Source organism: Arachis stenosperma, chromosome 1, assembly GCF_014773155.1.
Source record: "Arachis stenosperma cultivar V10309 chromosome 1, arast.V10309.gnm1.PFL2, whole genome shotgun sequence".
In the NCBI taxonomy this organism is placed as follows: domain Eukaryota; kingdom Viridiplantae; phylum Streptophyta; class Magnoliopsida; order Fabales; family Fabaceae; genus Arachis; species Arachis stenosperma.
The window spans coordinates 113,275,905-113,290,947 of NC_080377.1; the positions used below are offsets into that span (position 1 = coordinate 113,275,905).

Consider the following 15,043-nt stretch of genomic DNA (forward strand, 5'->3'; position numbering starts at 1 on the left):
CTTTCTAGCATCTGGTCTATGAATGGTAAAGGAAAATGATCCTTTCTGGTGGCTGTATTGAGCCTTCTATAATCAATACACATACGCCACCCTGTAACTGTTCTTGTAGGAACCAGTTCATTTTTTCCATTGTGAACCACTATCATGCCACCTTTCTTAGGGACAACTTGGACAGGGCTTACCCAGGGGCTGTCAGAAATAGGATAAATAATCCCAGCCTCTAGTAATTTAGTGACCTCCTTCTGCACCACTTCCTTCATGGCTGGATTCAGCCGCCTTTGTGGTTGAACCACTGGCTTGGCGTCACCCTCCAATAGGATCTTGTGCATGCATCTGGCTGGGCTAATACCCTTAAGATCACTGATGGACCACCCAAGAGCTGTCTTGTGTGTCCTTAGCACTTGAATTAGGGCTTCCTCTTCCTGTGGCTCTAGGGTAGAGCTTATGATTACAGGAAAGGTATCACCTTCTCCCAGAAATGCATATTTCAGGGATGGTGGTAATGATTTGAGCTCGGGTTTGGGAGGTTTCTCCTCTTCCTGAGGGATTTTTAGAGGTTCTATTATTCTCTCTGATTCCTCCAAATCAGGCTGAACATCTTTAAGGATGTCCTCTAACTCTGATTCGAGACTCTCAGCCATATTGACCTCTCTTACCAGAGAGTCAATGATATCAACACTCATGCAGTCATTTGGGGTGTCTGGATGTTGCATGGCTTTGACAACATTCAACTTGAACTCCTCCTCATTGACTCTCAGGGTTACTTCCCCTTTTTGGACGTCAATGAGGGTTCGGCCAGTTGCTAGGAAAGGTCTTCCTAGAATGAGAGTTGCACTCTTGTGCTCCTCCATTTTCAGCACCACAAAGTTAGTAGGAAAGGCAAATGGCCCAACCTTGACAATCATGTCTTCAATCACGCCTGATGGGTATTTAATGGAGCCATCAGCAAGTTGAAGACATATCCGGGTTAGTTTGACTTCTTCAGTCAAACCAAGCTTTGTGATAATAGATGCAGGTATTAAGTAGATACTTGCCCCAAGATCACATAGAGCCTGCTTGGTACAAGTACCCTTTAATGTGCATGGTATCATAAAGCTTCCGGAACCCTTAAGCTTCTCAGGTAAGCTTTCCAGGATAACTACACTGCATTCTTCAGTGAGGTAAACTTTTTCAGTTTCCCTCCAATCCTTTTTATGACTTAAGATCTCTTTCATGAACTTGGCATAAGAGGGTATTTGCTTGAGTGCTTCTGCAAACGGAATCTTTATTTCAAGAGTCCTGAGATAGTCTGCAAAGCGGGCAAATTGCTTATCCTGTTCCGCTTGGCGGAGTTTTTGAGGATAAGGCATTTTGGCTTTGTATTCCTCAACCTTAGTTGCTGCAGGTTTATTACCTGTAGAAGTGAGTTGGAAAGCCTTTTTAGAAGGGTTGTTATCAGCACTTGTATGTGACTGATCTCCTACAGGCGTTTGAATGCCAGGGGTGGAAGTTGGAGTGGCGTTAGATGCCAACTCCTTATCTATTACTGGTGTCTGAACGCCAGAACTGTGCTCCCTTTGGGCGTTCAACGCCAGATTCATGCTTGTTTCTGGCGTTGAACGCCAGGAATGAGCATGGTTTGGGCGTTCAGTGCCAGCATTATTCCTCTCTGGGCTCTGATTGTCCTCAGAGGGATTTTGAGTAGTCATTTGTTCATTTCTTGGCTTCCTGCTGCTTTGAAGTGAGGTATTTAATATTTGTCCACTTCTTAATTGAACTGCTTGGCATTCTTCTGCTATTTGTTTTGACAGTTGCTTTTCTGTTTGCTTTAACTGTACTTCCATATTCCTGTTAGCCATTCTTGTTTCCTGTAGTATTTCCTTGAATTCGGCTAGCTGCTGAGTTAGAAAGTCTAATTGCTGATTGAATTCATTAGCCTGATCTACAAGACTGAGTTCAACAGTTACTATTTTAGCTTCTTCTTTCATGGAAGATTCACTGCTTAGGTACAGATGCTGATTTCTGGCAACTGTATCAATAAGTTCTTGGGCTTCTTCAATTGTTTTTCTCATATGTATAGATCCACCAGCTTAGTGATCTAAAGAAATCTGAGTTTTTTCTGTAAGTCCATAGTAGAAGATGTCTAATTGCACCCACTCTGAAAAAATCTCAGAGAGGCATTTTCTTAGCATCTCTCTGTATCTCTCCCAAGCATCATAAAGGGATTCATTATCTCCTTGTTTGAAGCCTTGGATGCTTAGCTTTAGCTGTGTCATCCGTTTTGGAGGAAAATAGTGATTCAGGAATTTTTCTGACAGCTGTTTCCATGTCTTTATGCTGTTCTTAGGTTGGTTATTTAACCACCTCTTAGCTTGATCTTTTACAGCAAATGGAAACAGTAGTAATCTGTAGACATCCTGATCTACTTCCTTATCATGTACTGTGTCAGCAATTTGTAAAAATTGTGCCAGAAACTCTGTAGGTTCTTCGTGTGGAAGACCGGAATACTGGCAGCTTTGCTGCACCATGATAATGAGCTGAGGATTCAACTCAAAGCTATTAACTCCAATGGAGGGTATACAGATACTACTCCCATATGAAGCAGTAGTGGGGTTAGCATATGACCCCAGAGTCCTCTTGGACTGTGCATTTCCACTTAGTTCCATGATGGAGCAAGGGAGATGGTATGTATGTTGATATTATTTATTTTATAAAAATTTATTTTATAAAATAAAATAAATATGAAATTAATAAAAACGGAATAAATAAAATAAAAAAAAAATTGGAAATATTATGTGAAGATTTTTGAAAAATTTGAGGAAAAGGAGAAAGTGGTTAGGATAAAATTTTTGAAAAAGATAATAAAAATATATATTAAAAAGATAAGAATTGAAAAATTTCGAAATTGAAATCTGAATTTTTATATAAAAATTTCGAAAATATAGTTTAAAATTAGTTAGAAAAGATATTTTTTTTTTTGAATTTTGAATTTTATGATGAAAGAGAAAAACTCACAAAAGACACAAGACTTAAAATTTTTAGATCTAATGCTCCTTATTTTCGAAAATTTTGGAGGGAAAACACCAAGGAACACCAAACTTAAAAATTTTAAGATCAAAACACAAGAAAGACTCAAGAACACCTTGAAGATTCACAAGAACACCAAGAACAAAAGAAAGAACACCAAACTTAAAATTTTTAGAAAACCAAGATAAATTTTCAAAAATTAAAGAAAGATCAACAAGAAAACACCAAACTTATAGTTTGGCACAAGATTAAATTAAGAAAAATTATTTTTGAAAAAAAGATTTTAAAAAGAAGATGCCCAATTGCCAAGAACATAAGCCAACGCTATAACCAACTGAGCTAAAAATGTAACGTATTTTAAAGATGTATTATTTTTATGGATAAAAGTATAATTTTTGAAAGTTAATGTTTTGAAAAAAAACACGAGAAAAACAAGAAAAGACACAAAACAAGAAAAACTCAAGATCAAACAAGAGAAATTGACAAGAACAATTTGAAGATCAAGGAAGAACAAGAACATGCAATTCAAAAATTTTAAAGGAAAATATAAAATATGCAATTAACACCAAACTTATAACAAGACACTAGACTCAAAGAAAAATTAAGAATTAATAAAGAAAAATAATAATTTTGAAAAAAAAAATTTGTGAAAAGAAATTATCCTCTCAGAATTTAATGACCCTATAGCAACAAAAATAAATTATTCCTAATCTAAGAAATAAAATAAACCTTTAGTTGTTCAAACTCGAACAATCCCCGGCAACGGTGCCAAAAACTTGGTGCACGAAATTGCAATCACACTTTTGCAATCCGCACAACTAACCAGCAAGTGCACTGGGTCGTCCAAGTAATACCTTACGTGAGTAAGGGTCGATTCCACAGAGATTATTGGTTTGAAGCAAGCTATGTTTATTTTATTAATCTTAGTCAGGATGCCAAAAAGGTTATTTGGATTTAATTGTAAGAAGTAAAAGTGTTTGGAATAAGTAATTGTTACTTTATTAATGAAGAACATGTTGGGGTTTTGGAGATGCTTTGTCCTCTGAACTTCAACTCTTCCTTGAAATCCTTTTCCACACGCAAGGCTCCTTCCATGGTAAGCTGTATGTAGGGTGTCACCATTGTCAGTGGCTACCTCCCATCCTCTCAGTGAAAATGGTCCAGATGTTCTGTCACAGCACGGCTAATCAGCTGTTGGTTCTCGATCATGTTGGAATAGGATCCATTAATCCTTTTGCGTTTGTCATCACGCCTAGCAATCGCGAGTTTGAAGCTCGTCACAGCCATTCAATCCTTGAATCCTACTCGGAATGCCACAGACAAGGTTTAGACCTTCCGGATCCTCAAGAGTGGCCGCCATCAATTCTAGCTTATACCACGAAGATTCTGATTAAGGAATCTAAGAGAAGCTCATTCAGTCTGATGTAGAACGGAGGTGGTTATCAGGCACACGTTCATGGATCTGAGGAAGGTGATGAGTGTCACGGATCATCACCTTCTTCATGTTTAAGCGCGAATGAACATCTTAGATAGGAACAAGCGTGTTTAAATGGAAAACAAAGGTAATTGTATTAATTCATCGAGACGCTGCAAAGCTCCTCACCCCAACAATGGGGTTTAGAGACTCATGCTGCCAAAAGGTACAAATTTCAGATCTAAAATGTCATGAGGTGCAAAGTAAATCTCTAAAAGTTCTTTAAATAGTAAACTAGTAACCTAGGTTTACAGAAAATGTGTAAACTATGATAGATAGTGCAGAAATCCACTTCTGGGGCCCACTTGGTGTGTGCTGGGGCTGAGATTTAAGCTTCTCACGTGCCTGGGGCTGTTTTGGGCGTTCAACGCCAGGTTGTAACCTGTTTCTGGCATTGAACTCCAGCTTGTAACCTGTTTCTGGCGCTGGACGCCAGACAACAGCATGATACTGGCGTTGAACGCCAGTTTACGTCGTCTATCTTCGCGCAAAGTATGAACTATTATATATTGCTGGAAAGCCCTGGATGTCTACTTTCCAACGCCGTTAAGAGCGCGCCAATTGGACTCCTGTAGCTTTAGAAAATTCATTTCGAGTGCAGGGAGGTCAGAATCCAACAGCATCAGCAGTCCTTTTTCAGCCTAACTCAGATTTTTGCTCAGCTCCCTCAATTTCAGCCAGAAAATACCTGAAATCGCAGAAAAACACACAAACTCATAGTAAAGTCCAGAAATATGATTTTTACCTAAAAACTAATTAAAACATACTAAAATCTACATGAAATTACCCTCCAAAAAGCGTATAAAATATCCGCTCATCAAAGCCCAATAAAGGCCCAAATAGAGGAACACGTCCCGAATCTAAGGGCAGCCCAAGCCCGTAGAGATAAAGGCGGTTCCCTTGAGGATACGAGGACCCCAATCAAAGATAAAGATAAAGATAAAGATAAGATAAGATAACTAACTTATCTCATCTAAAGAGGTCACTCTACACCATTATAAATACACTGGAGCACCCAGGTATAACTCATACTCTGATTCTACTCAATACCTGCTTAATACCCTTGCTAACTTAAGCATCGGAGTCCCTTGCAGGTACCCCCCACCCTCCGGGAACGAAGGATCAGCACCATCACCAAGTCGGACACAACAGCTCCGACCAGCACAGAAGATCTTGTCCGAGATCGACCCACAGTTTCAGGTAATCCCCGGAACAGATTCTGACCTCTCTGCACTCAAAATGAATTTTTTAGAGCTACAGAAACCCAAATGGTGCGCTCTCAATTGCGTTGGAAAGTAGACATCTAGGACTTTCCAGAAATATATAATAGTTCCTACTTTGCCCGCTTTTTGATGACATAAACTGGCGTTCAAATGCCAACTTCCTGCCCTATTCTGGCATTAAATGCCAGAAATGTAACGACCTAACTTCCAGAACGTCATGATCGTACCAAAAGTAAGGCGTTACCAACCTGCTTTCCTTTATCAACTATTTACTTTTGAGCCTTTAGTTTGATATCGTGATTTAGTTTTATAGAAAATCCCAGAAAAATTTTGCTTTTATTAATTAAAATCACATAGCAAAGATCACTAAGTAACAATAATCACATAATCATTAATAATAATATCTTTCATCCAAAAGATTTCAAATAAAACTCAGATACAAATCATATCCCTCTGTATAAAATAAAAATAATAAGGGCGAGGGAATTCTATGAAAGCAAATTAACTCACACTTAACTCATAAATAAATTCTATAATCGCCCACGCTTTACACTGTGTCTACGAACCTGTGTCACTGAAAAGGTGGAGGATTTTGGCGTGAGAACAAACCACACGTTCTCAGTAGAGAATGGGAATGCCATAAAAGTAATGAAATAAAATGCAAATAATAAACATGCTCTAGGAAAACTATATTTCATCAAACCTTTTGGATATACTCTTAACTTTACTTTAACTAATTGATCACCTCTTTCGAAGACTCTAAACTCAAAACAGATCTCAATGACAAGATTAATTATATCAATCATTTTTTTCAGTCACTTAATTAATTCTCAATCACAACGTCAATTACTAATCTCTTTAAAACATTCAGAAACTAAAAGTACAAGCAAGAGATTTAATTCAACATACAAACAAATTACAACAAGACAAGCAGCACATTTACAAAGAAATAAGACAAGCAAACACAATCAAATGCAGATGCGCAAATAAGGATGATGCATGTCTAGCCCTAGCGCAGGTAATAAGCTCATTTGTCGGTTACATACCCGCTCCCGACGTTACCCAGCAACCTCTGTCTGGATAAGGCTTTCCTATTGGCAATACCCACTGCGAGCAACCTTTGTCTTGCAGGGTATCCATTGCAAGCAACCTTTGTCTTGCAGGGCGGCACTTATTAGCCAATATACGCCCAACACACTCACTGTAAGCAACCTCTGTCTTACAGGAGCACAACACACTCACTGTAAGCAACCTTTGTCTTACAAGAGCAACAACACACTCACTATAAGCAACCTTTGTCTTACAGGAGCAACAACACACTCACTGCAAGCAACCTCTGTCTTACAGGAGCACACTAATCTCGATACCTCTGTAAGCAACCTCTGTCTTACAGCAAAGCATTATAGCAAGGTATCCCAGGAAAGCGTTCTCAGTGGTCGTACCACCATCTATCTGACTGCCTCTCTACAGCAGATTCTTACATAATCATTCTCATTATCATCATTCATTAACATTCTCATTATTCATCATCACTTTCACATTCTTATGCATTACCTCTTTCATTCTCTGTTCAATTATACTATACACATTCAATCATACTATACAAACTTCACATCTTTCACTTTTACAACATCTTAGCTCAAACCATTTCTCTTTATCATTCGGATTCAAATATTATAAAATTCACCAAACTCCTGAAAAGTAATTCTTTGTTTCAAGCCCAAAACATAACTCCTTTCTTAAATAATTCAAACTTGAAACATAAACCTTTCCTTGATAATTCCAAATTCAAAATAGTATAACTCTTCTCTTATTTAGATAAAACGCAAATAATATAATTTTTCAAGTTCAAATATTTTAAAATGACTTTTCGAATAAAACCTCAGATTTTTATAAAATTTTGACAACACCTCCCCTAAAACTCAGACTTAACCACCCTTACGGGTTCCCTCTTTCTCAACATCTCATCAAACCTTTTTCAACAATTGCCACAACAATATATTCTCAAAAACTTTTAATAATAGTACAGGAAATCTATTTCTCAAATTCCATATCCAAGTAATCACTAAAACAATATTGGCAGTCTAATTTCAGTTTTATTTTGAAATATCAAACAAATTCAGAATTACACAAACCTTATATCCATGCGACCGTCTTGAATTAGGCTTTCTGTTAAACTAAAATCACAATTTTTTGCTGAATCTAGCTTCGGGAATATAAGCAAAACCGTAACTGCTCTGTAGTACCTTAAAACTAGAAAACAGCAGCAGCATATAACATTCGAAATTTCATATAAAATCCAAAGTAAATCCAATCACTTTCAAAATTAATGTGGTTAAACATAACTTATTCAAATTTCTTTCTCAATTGGTTCCAGGGTCATACCGTTTTTAATGAAGGAGTTACGTAGCTTGGAAGGTAGGTAATTTTCTGCTGAAGTCTGTTTACAAATCATTGAGCACAACCTCTTCCAAGTTCCATAACTCACTTATTAAAACATGGAAAACCCTAAAATTTAGATCATATATACTAAACATACTCAAATTTCACCTTCAATTGGTTTCATCTCAATATCATTCCAGAATTAAAAATTATAAAGTCTCAAAGTTACTGACTTAGAAAACAAAACCTGATTTTTATTGCATAATACATCTTACTTTAAAAATCCATATCTTTAAAACCACAACTCTAACAATTCTAAATTTTTATGAAATTAAAGTACCAGAACCAGAGTTTTATTTAAAATTGGTCCCATTTCAAAATTCAAACTCGAGAATTTCTAATAGAGGAAACAAGTTGCTGCTGTGTTAAGCATTCTGCAGAAAACCAGATTTGAAATCCATAATCCAAAAATTCACCATAAATCATAAACTAAATGAAAAAGTCTCAAATTCACCAGTCCAGCTTTCTATATTCCCAAGCTTAATCCAGACTTGGTCCCACGCAATTCCAATCATCATAGAATTAGTTATAGATTTTCAAAGTTTTCGGCTTCTTTTGAAAGTAATGCAGAAAATCAAGTTTTACATTTTAACTTTGAAAAATCATAACTAATTCTATAGTTAATTCAAACTTATCAAAATTGAATCCAACAACTTCTTTTATTATAGTTTACTCAGCCTCAAATCAAAGTAAATCTCATAAGTTAATTACTCCCGACAACGAAGCCATTCAATATCACAGCTATAACCTAAACTCAATTCACATCCGCATCCAACTTCAATCATAACTCAGAATAATCATCACAACTAACTTTTCTCAAATACATTTCATTCAATAAGTAACTCATCATATTTAAATTTAATAAGTAACATTAAATGAATCACCACTTGCAGCCACATTTCAACCAGTTCCAACCCGTCACAAGTCCATTTCACAGCCATTCCAATAAATTAAAATTCCAATTCAATATCAAATAATTCAAAATAACTCACTCAAGATCAGAATCTCAGCCATCCCATCACAAAAATCAGTAATTCAAAATACAATTCACAACCAGATTCTAGCCAATTCAGCAATATCACATAAGATGAGAATTTCCAACAAATCTATCAAAATTAGAAAACCAATATCAATTACAGCTTCAAACACTCATAACAGCAAAGCCCAAAGACATTCACAGCCATAATCAGAATTCAATAATCCAATTGAAACACTAATACATCATCAAACTTAATCCAAATTTCACAACCTCAAACCAAGCTTATTTCTATCAATTAATCATATTTATGAATTATTTGCAATTACTCACTAAACCTCATTGGTATTCATAAGTTAAAACTGTTAATTTTAAAATAAATCCCCTACCTCGATTAGCCGAAATTCGATAACGCAACAAAGCCTTCTTTTATTTTTAATTCGCAGTGGCAACAACCTTGAACCGAATTAACAGCAGTGGCTTTTTCTCATCACTTCTTAGCAGCAGCAGCAGGAGCATTAACCAGAATAACAGCATTCTCACTGTCCTAAGGCAGCGACGATAGTTGCAACAAGACAAAGGATTTGAATCGAATAGGAAGCAATAGCAAACACAACTCTAGAAAATTCAGGACAAGGAATATACTAAAAATTAAATCGTTAACAAGGATGGCAGTAACAAAGGAAGTGTGTAAATGAAACAGAATCAAATAAAGTAATAGACCAGAGCCAGAACAGCAACTCTGGTAGTCTTCTCCAGCAACAAGGACGACAGTTTGGCTTACCATCTTCAGCGGCGGCGTGGATTGGCGGCAATGGACCTTCAGTGGCAGTGAGACAGCAACATCCATAGTAGCTCCGCCGTGACTAGCGCGAAATAGAGGCTTTGCTCCTCAGTGGCGTCTTCTCCATCAATGGCGACTTGTACCATAGGAACCTAGGCAGCGGCGACGGCAACCACCATGGCGGCGTTCACGGCTCCTTCTCCCTCATCTCAGTCTTCCTTGATGACGGGACGGACTCCAAGGTTGCGGCAGGAAGATCAACGACGTTCGGTCTCCACATCGACAGCGGTGAGACGCCGGTGATAGCGAGCTAGACAAAGGCTGGGTGCAACGATGGAGTCTCCTTCAACGGCGAGCATGAGCTTTCCCTCTCTCCTTGGTGACAACGCATGCGGCTGTTTGATGGCAGACCGGCAGTAAGGCGCGACTCTACAAACGGCGACAAGGACGGCGGCGGTGGCAACAGCGTCTCCCTCCTCTCTGAATCTTTCGTCTCTCTCTCCGTGGGTGTGGGTGTTTTGTGCGTTGGTAGGCGAAGGAGAAAGGGGGTGAAGGCTATGTGTTTCAAAGGCTGAGGAAAGGGAAACAGTAGGGTTAGGGTTTCTGGGATTTGGGAATTAGGGTTTCTGATTCAATTTGGGAATTTGGGATTAGAAATTAGAATTTTATAAAAGAATAAAGGATAGCTATGAATAAATATTTTGATAAAATTGAAAGATAGGATACTTTTAAAATCAAATATACTCTCTTAAAAATATTTAAGAATATTCTTTATCAACATATTACTAAGTTCAATTAATTATTTCTAATTTAAATTATAAAATAACCATATTAATCATATTTTTATAAAATACAGTTTTAACTCAATATTAATTATTCAAATTAAATGATATACCTTTTCATTATTTTTCTATCTCCAAAACTTTACTTTCAATTTATAAAATAACTAATTATAATAAAAATTGTACACAAATATTAATTGACTTAAATTTAAAGTATTTATAAATATCAATCTAATCATTTCTAATAAAATAATTTCTAAGAGTTCAACATAGTTCATTCAAAATAGAAGTTATTTAAATTAAATTATACAATTCTTATTTTTCAATTATCAAAATTATAATTTCAATCATACCAAATATATAATAAAGATTATATAAAAAAATTCTAATTAATTTAAACTTCAATTATCATGAAACTCCATTTAATTATCTTTAGTAAAATAATTTTTTTAAAATAAAATTATCAACAAATAAAATAAATCACAAATAAGTATTTTATTTGATTTTTCAAAAACTAGGGTTGTTACAAGAAACAGGATAGAAGCTGGAGTTAAATGCCCAAACTGGCATAAAAACTGGCGTTTAACTCCAAGAAAAGTCTCTACATATGAAAGCTTCAATGCTCAGTCCAAGCACACACCAAGTGGGCCTGGAAGTGGATTTCTGCATCATCTACTCATTTCTGTAATCCTAGTAACTAGTTTTAGTATAAATAGGACTTTTTACTATTGTACTAACAATCTTTGGACGTTTAGTCCTGAGATCATCTTGGATCAGTTTTATGCTATCTTAGACTTTTATGGGGGCTGGCCATTCGGCCATGCCTAGACCTTGTTCTTATGTATTTTTAATGGTGGAGTTTCTACATACCATAGATTAAGGTGTGGAGCTCTGCTGTTTCTCGAGTATTAATGCAAAGTACTATTGTTCTTCTATTCAATTCAAGCTTATTCTTATTCTAAGATGTTCACTCGCACTTCAACCTGATAAATGTGATAATCCATGACACTCATCACCATTCTCACTTATGAACGTGTGCCTGACAAACACTTCTGTTCTACCTGCGAAAGCAAGAGTGTGTATCTCTTGGATTCCTGGTCCACGACGCATGGTTGACTCTCCTGACAACAGAGCCTTCCATTCTGTGAGATCAGAGTCTTCGTGGTATAAGCTAGAAATAATTGGCAACATTCCTGAGATCTGGAAAGTCTAAACCTTATCTGTGGTATTCCAAGTAGGATCTGGGAAGGGATGACTGTGACGAGCTTCAAACTCACGAATGTTGGGCGTAGTGACAGATGCAAAAGGATCAATGGATCATATTACAACACGAGTGAGAACCGACAGATGATTAGCCCTACGTAACCTGTAGCTGGACCATTTTCACTGAGAGGATGGACAGTAGCCATTGACAACGGTGATCCCCCTACATACAGCTTGCCATGGAAAGGAGTATGAATGATTGAATGAAGACAGTAGGAAAGCAAAGATTCAAAAGGAATAACGCATCTCCATACGCTTATATGAAATTCTCACCAATGAATTACATAAGTATCTCTATCTATATTTTATGTTTATTTATCTTTTAATTATCAAAGCTTCATAACCATTTGATTTCGCCTGACTGAGATTTACAAGATGACCATAGTTTGCTTCAAGCCAACAATCTCCGTGGGATCAACCCTTACTCACGTAAGGTTTATTACTTGGACGACCCAGTGCACTTACTGGTTAGTTGTGCAAAGTTATGAAAAAGAGTTGAGATTATAATTGTGCGTACAAGTTTTTGGCACCATTGAGATCACAATTTCGTGAACCAGTGCACACCAAAATGTGCGTACGCATATTTTTTGAAAATCACAGGGTGTGCGTGCGCACAAAGGTGTGGGTACGCACAAGTGAAAACTTGGCCCTTGTTCAGAGCATGCGCATAATAGTGTACGTGCGCACACAAACCAAAATTCATAATTTCTGCAATATCACAGAAATCAGATTTTTGACACCAACTTCCAACGGTCATATCTTTTTCTACAAAATTCTGATTTACACAAAATCTATACCGTTTTATCTTTAAAATATCTTTAATTTGATACAAAATTTAATCAATTTCAAAAACTATAGCTCAATATATGATCCACCAAATTTGGCCTAAAACCCATTTTTACCAAAAACACTAGAAACTCAAATTTCCCGAATCTCTCAATTCAAAACCAAATTATTCACTACCCAACAATACCAAAACTATTCACGAATCCATACCAAACGTTTCTTCACCATATCAATAATTCAATCTTCTAAACCATTTAATACTTGACTCATCCAACTCTAAATTCAACCTAATACACACAAAACTTATAAATTCCATCATTAGTCAACTATACAACCTACAACCTTTAATATCACAATTTATCAACTACCTCAACACTTATCAATCCAAGCATCACTTTATCATCATCAAAACTCATAATCCACATCATTTATAAACAATATCAACACTTGCCATCCATTATCAACAACATCAATATCCATAATTAATCCCCAACCAAAATCAAGAATCATTACCAACATCAACCAATATCGCAACTTATCATCAAAAGAGAATTTCATGCAACTCAATAATTCAATCGTATCTTAAAGGCCACTAGCCTAAGGTTCACAAAATATTACATATTACATTAAGGAAACCGAAACCATACCTTGGCCGATTCCCACGCAACTCAAAACACCAAGCTCAAACTCTAAGCTCCAAAACCATCAAGCTCACTCCAACAAACACCAAACCACAATCTAACATCATATAACATACAAAATGTAACAACCCTAATTTTTGAGTACGTGAGATCTTTTCTAAAGATACGGAGAACTCCGGAGGATCGGTAAAAGGAGAACCTTTGATATATCATCAAGTATCTCAATCCTCATTGTCATTATGTCATCTTTAAGCTAGAACCTTTTCCAAGGCAAGCTCGATAACGCGGACACGAAGAACATAGTTTTTGAACCGTATCGGTTAGGAGTTTTGATCCGGTTTTTCGTAGATAGTCTCAGTTTGACGAACTGGACTCGATTCATGAGAGAAGAGAGATAATAGGGTAATATTATCATTATATTATTAATAAAAGTTTCTTGAATGATATTATAAGGTTACCTGGTCAGTTTTAGTTAAAAACAGAAAATCGGTTTAACCGGGTTCACAGTTTACTGGTGCAGCTTAGCACCAGCACTCTCTGGTGACTTTAGCAATGCTAAGGCCTCATCATACATGTTTTATTCTCATAATAAATATGTTACTAGTGTCATTTATGCTAGTAGCTCAGAAAATGATTTTTAGAGATGTTTTTACAAGTGTTCCGATACACCTAGTTTTAGTAGTTATACACCTGAGATATTTTAATATTATTTTAATCCACCTCCAAGCCAACCAATCATAACTCACCTTACACCCCCAAGACCTCCAAGGCTGTCTCATTTTATCATTTTGGCCGAAAATAACAAGAGAGAAAAGAGAGAAACCTTCATGAACACTTAATCTTCAAAGCTTGATTTCTTTTGAACTAAAACTCAAATCAAAACTCCGATTTTACCAAAATGATCCTCTCTTCTTCCTCTACATAACCATATAACATATCAAGGCTAGAAATAAGGTGAGATGGCTGTCTCCCTCCCTTTTCAATTCGGTTTTCAAGGAAAACCATGTAAACATGTGTTTTCTTGATGTTTTTCCTTAGGAATCATGCTTAACTTGACTTGAGGGCCAAGAAACGTTAATTTCCAGCAAGTCTAAGGTGAGATATCTCTTCCTAACGTGCTGAGGGAGATTTGGTCAGTTGAGAGTTTGTGGATTTAAAGTTGTTTTTGATGTGATTTAGGAGGAAAAAGTGCTTAAGGACCACCTGAAAGTTTAACCAAATTAGGAGCAGCAAAACCAGGTAGGGTTTGACGAATTTAATCTTGATTGATTGTGTTTGAGTTGTGTGATTATGATATGGTTTGGCTGTGCTTGAAATTGATTGTTTGTATGAGTAATTCTTGTTGAAATTTTGGTGAAAAATTGATGAAATTTGATGAAATTCAAGCTATGAATGTGTGTTCTTATGGCTGCTGGAAAAATGAACCCTAGGCCCTAAATTGAAGTTCAATTTGTGTTGAAATCACGTGGAAAAGATGGGGTTTTAGTGGCTAGGAATTTATTATGAATTTTGGTAAAAATCAGTTGCTGAAAAGATTGAAAAACGGGTAAAAACAGAGAAAGAATTTGAAGAATATATGAAGAACATGAAGAACACTTTGAGTGTGGTGAAGAACATTGAAGAACACCTTTTAGATCTTAGAAAGGGCAAGGAAGTAATTATTTTG

General features: G+C 36.4%; 1 long non-coding RNA gene across 1 annotated transcript; it reads right to left on the reverse strand.

Annotated features, from left to right (window-relative positions):
- Positions 1–3,601: 3,601 nt before the first annotated feature.
- On the reverse strand, positions 3,602–10,521 carry LOC130946524 (uncharacterized). Its single transcript, XR_009072291.1, has 3 exons — positions 9,906–10,521; positions 5,531–9,739; positions 3,602–5,168 (listed from the first exon to the last, which is right to left on the reverse strand). It is a non-coding gene; the product is annotated as an uncharacterized LOC130946524 (long non-coding RNA).
- Between the last annotated feature and the right edge of the window lie 4,522 nt (positions 10,522–15,043).